Below are 5761 nucleotides of genomic sequence, written 5' to 3' on the forward strand. Positions count from 1 at the left end.
GACAAATTGTGGTCTACACATATGATGGAATATTATTCAGAAGGAAAATTCTGACACAAGTTACAACATGGATGAAGCTAGAGGACATTATTCTAAGAGAAAGAAGCAGTCACAAAAGGACAGACTACTGTAAGATCCCACTTACAGGAGCTACCTGAAGTAGTCAAATTCATAGAGACAGAAAGTAGAAGGGTGGGTGCCAGGGGCTTGGGGGAGGGGAGAACGGGCAGTTATTATTTTAATGGGTGCAGAGTTTCAGTTTGGGAAGATAAAGGAGTTCTGGAGATGATGATGGTGATGGTTGCACAGTGTAAATGTATTTGATGTCACAGAACTATACACTTGCAAGTGATTAAAATGGTAAATTTTATGTTATGTATATTTTATTGTAAGAAATGAAAAGGTATCTTGTACTAATAAATGCTACAATATCAATAAATCTTGAAAACATTGTTAAATGATAGAAGCCAGTCAAAAAAGACAATAATTAGTGGTTATGATAAGATTCCATTGGTATCAAATGTCCAGAATAGGCAAATCAATAGAGACAGAAAGTATGTTAGTGATTGCTTAGGGCTGAGGGTGTGGTGGTGGTAGGATTGAAGAGAATGGGAATGACTGCTAATGGGTACAAAGTTTCTTTTTGAGATGATGGAAAATGTTCTAAAATTAATTGTGCCAATGGTTGCACAACTCTGAATATACCAAAAACACTGAATCATACAATTTAAATTTGAATTGTATGGCATGTGAACTATACACTGAGTGGCCAGATATTATGATCTCTGAACACATAATAATCTGGCCACTCAGTGTATATCATATATAATAAAAGGCTAATATGCAAATTTGTCCCCTCGACCAGGAGTTTGACCAGCAGGCAGGCCGGCCAACCACCCATGTCCTCTCCCCTTGGCCAGGCTGGCCGGACCCCCACCTATGCACGAATTCACGCACTGGGCCTCTAATATATATATACTGATATATATATCATTATAATCTGGCCACTCAGTGTATATCAATAAAGCTGACTTTTTAAAAAAAATCTTTATTGTTGAAAGTATTACATATGTCCTCCTTTTCACCTATCAACCCCTTCCAGATCATCCCTGCTCCCTACCCCAGGCCATCCCCACCCCACTGTATGTGTCCATGAGTTATGCATATATAATTAAGTTGATTTTTAAAAAGAGAGTGGGAATCAGGTCCTTGGAAAACAATTAATTTTTTTAAAAAAATATATTCTATTGATTTTTTACAGTGAGGAAGGGAGAGAGACAGAGAGCCAGAAACATCGATGAGAGAGAAACATCGACCAGCCGCCTCCCGCACACCCCCCACCTGGGATGCGCCCACAACCAAGGCACATGCCCCCGACCGGAATCGAATCCGGGACCCCCCAGTCCTCTACCACCGAGCCAAACCGGCCCCGGCGAAAACAATTATCAATAATTTTTAAAATATATTTTTATTGATTTCAGAGAGGAAGGGAGAGGGAGAGAGAGAGAAACATCAATGATGAGAATCATTGATCAACTGCCTCCTGCATGCCCCCTACTGGGGATTGAGCCCACAACCCAGGCATGTGCCTTTGACCAAAAGTGGTCCCGGGACCTTTCAGTCCACAGGCCAAAGCTCTATCCACTGAGCCAAACTGGCTAGGGCTGGAGAACAATAAATTTAAAGACGGCTGAAGGGAGGAGAACCACGGAGCTGAAGCGTCCCTTTGCACAGTCAACTCCTGGAATTTCTTGGAAGATGGTTGTTCCATTAGTTACAAACCAAGAGAGCACTTCCAGAAAGACAAGCCCATGGCTGCTGCTGTTTTTGGAGCACTGACGAGTGCCAATCATCATGCTAGACACTTATATAAAGTCACCTAATCCTTCAACTTCTCATTTTACATATGATATAACTAAGTGGTTGGCTCTGGGTCACATAGGAAGTTCAGAGCTCAGAAGGAGACCCAAGTCTATCTAACTCCAAAGCTAAGTTCTAAAAACAGACCTTAAAAAATTCTTAATTTTATGTAAAAGTTTAAACAAAAGTGTAAAGAATAATACAGGGTACACCCCACTCAGCTGAAGAAATTGAATTCTTGCCCAAGTGTACAGAGCATCGGCCTGGGGACTAAGAGGTTCCAGGTTCAATTCTGGTCAAGGGCACATGCCTGGGTTGTGGGCTTGATTCCTAGTAGAGGGGCATGCAGGAGGCAGCCCATCAATGATTCTCTCTCAGCATTGATGTTTCTCTCTCTCCCTCTCCCTTCCTCTCTGAAATCAATAAAAAAATATATATATATATTTTAAAGAAATTGAATTCTCTGGCAACACCATTGCAGTCCCCTCTGTCTCCTCTCTGATCTTATCCCTCTTCTGCCATACATCCATGCTTCTGGACTTGGCATTTATTGTTCCCATACTTCACTTCGTATGTAACTCCAAGCAATGTGAAGTATAGTTTTACATGTTTCTAACTTTATATAAACATCATATTATACTGAATGCACTCTTCTGAGGCTGCCTTTTTCCTCCGCATTGTTTGTGAGATTCATCCAAATTGACAAGTGTATCCATACTCTACTCATTTCCATTGCCCTAGAGTACGAAGCATTCCATTATATAAAGGTATACTAGTTCTTGTCACTAGCCTGGGGTTGGACATTGAACATTCTTGTTCATGTCTCCTAATTCAAGAGGGTGAACATTCCTAGGAGTGTGTACTAGTTTCCTATGGCTGCTGTAACAAATTACCACAATACTAATGGGTTAAAACAATACAAGTATAGTATCTTACAACTCTGGATGTCAGAAGTCCCAATGGTTTCACTGGGCTGACGTGAAGGTTTTTGCAAGGTCACTGTCCCTCTGTAGGGGAGAATCCATTTCCCTGAATTTTCTGGCTTCTAGAAGCCACCCGCATTCCTTGGCTTGTGGCTCTTTATTACATCTTCAAAGCCAGCAACACAGTATCTCCAGATTTCTCTGATTCTGACCCTCTGCTTCCATTGTCACATCTTCTCTGATTCTGACTCTCCTGCCTTCCTCTTCTAAGGACATTGGGTGGACAGTCTCCATCTCAAGGTCCTTGACTTAATCACATCTGCAAATTCATTTTTGCTGTGGAAGACAACACAGGCTCCAGGTTTAGGATGTGGGCATCTTTGGGGGCCATTATTCCATCTACCACAGAGGGGACCATTAGGCAATGTGACCTGAGCATCTTTGAATTAGGAGTTTGTCAAACTGCTCTCCACAGTGAATTGGTTCTCCACAGTGAAATGGGAGTGACAGGACTACATAAGCATTCCAGCACTGTCCCTCCCATTTTCACCAACACTAGCTGTTACCTGACTTTTTCATTTTTGTCACCCTGGTGGCTGTGAAATGCCTGGGCTCTACTGCTATGTGGTCAGGAAAGAGACAGTGATCAGTGGCGTTGAATGTGAAAAAGAGGAGTTCTGGCTGTAAGAATGTGGTCAATGACCTTGGCTAGAGCAGTTCCCTCCAAAGTGGGGAGAGGGAGTAAAGTCACCCGGTTAAGAAACAAGGAGGGCCAGGAAAGGGACACAGGCAGTGCCGAGTGTAGAGGGTGTGTCTTAACTTGGGCTGCCACAGAGAAATACCTCAGACCTGTGGGCTTACACAACAGATATTAACTTCTTACAATTCTGGAGGCCGGGACATCCAAGATCAAGGTGCTAGCAGATTCAGTTTTGGTGTTTTTTTTTTAAATATATTTTATTGATTTTTTACAGAGAGAAAGGGAGAGAGATAGAGAGCTAGAAACATCGTTGAGAGAGAAACATTGACCAGCTGCCTCTTGCACACCCCCTACCAGGGATGTGCCTGCAGCCAATGTACATGCCCTTGACCGGAATCGAACCTGGGACCTTTCAGTCCGCAGACGGACACTCTACCACTGAGCCAAACCAGCTTAGGCCAGATTCAGTTTTTTGTTAGAGCTTGATTCCTGGCTTACAGACAGCTACGCTCTCACTGTGTCGTCACATGGAGAGAGAGAAAGAACTCCGCTCTCTTTCTCTTCTTATAAGGACACTGATGCCACCATGGGGGACCCAATCTCATGACCTCATCGAAATCTAATGACTTCCCAAAGGCCCCATTTTCTTTCTTTCTCTTTTTTCTTTTTCTTTTTTTTTTTTTTAAAATATATTTTATTGATATTTTACAGAGAGGAAGGGAGAGAAATAGAGTCAGAAACATTGATGAGAGAGAATCATCAACCAGCTGCCTCCTGCACACCCCCCACTGGGGATGTGCCCGCAACCAATGTACATGCCCTTGACTGGAATCGAACCTGGGACCTTTCAGACCGCAGACTAACGCTCTATCCACTGAGCCAAACCGGTTTCGGCCCCCTCCCCCCTTTCAAGTAGCATATTGAGGGGTTAGGCCTTCCACACATGAATTTGTGAGGACATAAACATTCAACCCATAACAGGATGCTTTCAAAATATTGGAGGATGAATGAAAGGGAGGTTATCAGTCTGGTGGCAGGGAGAAAGAAAGACATCACTGATGGAACAGGGCGAGGCATCTTGGAGCAGGCAGGTAAAGGTGAGGCCTGTGGAAAGGGGACCTGGATTGGCTTTGGAAGGAGGAGAGGCTGCTGTTTCTGAGGTGGGAGGGTAGGAAGGGCACTGAGGCATATACAGAGAAAATCCAAAGAGGCGAGGCAGAAAATGGCACAAGCTTCTCTCTGTGATGGGCAGCTGAAATGGGGGAAGGTTTACAGAGAACATGGTTGTGGGGCTTTCAACACGGTGCCTACTGGGCTGAACAAAGGGGGATGGGTGAGAAAGAGGGGACAAGCTGAGGTCTTACTAGCACTCTTAGGGTGAATAAGGCCTAGAGTCCAGAGGCGAAGGGGCCAAAGGAGGGCCATGTAGGATTGTCTGGAAGACCCCTGGGTGCTTAGTGGGAATGGTGAGCTCTGAGGTGGCAGAGCAGAGCCAGGGAGATCACAGCCAGGGAACTGGGATGTGTGGAGGGACATTTGATAATGCCCAGGACCATGGTGGAAGGAGAGCAGGGACTGTGGGAGCCCAGAGGAGAGGGGCACATAACCCAGCCTGGGTAAGTGCAGGGCTGCCAGGAGGTGGTGATGGTTCAGCTGAGTCTTGAAAGGGAAAGCCAAATTTCAGTTATATAAAAATTTGGAAGAAGTATTGGCTTTATCGTCTACTAATAAGTCTTTCCTATCCTACTCATCAGTTTTGTCTCTCTTAGATATCTGCCCATTGTGCTCCAGATGGATTGGAAGAGTCCTGGTTGGGTTCTTTCAGCCCTTATACATTGGCTTATAGACTTCTCTTTAGTTTAATTATTTTCTCCTTTAACTGCAGAACTCCTATTCATCCTTCAAAACTCAGAGCAAATGTCACCTCCTCTGGTGAGCCTTTCTGATTGCCCTGGTCCTACCTCTGTGCTTTCTTAGCAGTGTAATAAAGTGGAACAAGCTCACTCATTACTGTTTGATTTTAGACAAGTGGCTTAGTCTCTGAGTGTCTGTTTCCTGACAAAGACACTAGCCATGTCTAGCGGTGAAGATAAGGCAAATGATAATCCTCTGGCATCACATGGAATCACTTAGGAAGCCATTGGGTGGTGAAACTTGACATTCTGACTTGTCCTAGAGTAAGCTGTGTGAGAATGGGACTCTGTCGGTCTACAGTTCTGCAGAGAGGTTCTAGCCCAGTGACCAGGAATCATGTGCTCTGGGGGCCCTGAACAGAGGG

Source organism: Pipistrellus hanaki (genome assembly GCF_964339955.1).
Source record: "Pipistrellus hanaki genome assembly, chromosome: 4".
Lineage (NCBI taxonomy): Eukaryota > Metazoa > Chordata > Mammalia > Chiroptera > Vespertilionidae > Pipistrellus > Pipistrellus hanaki.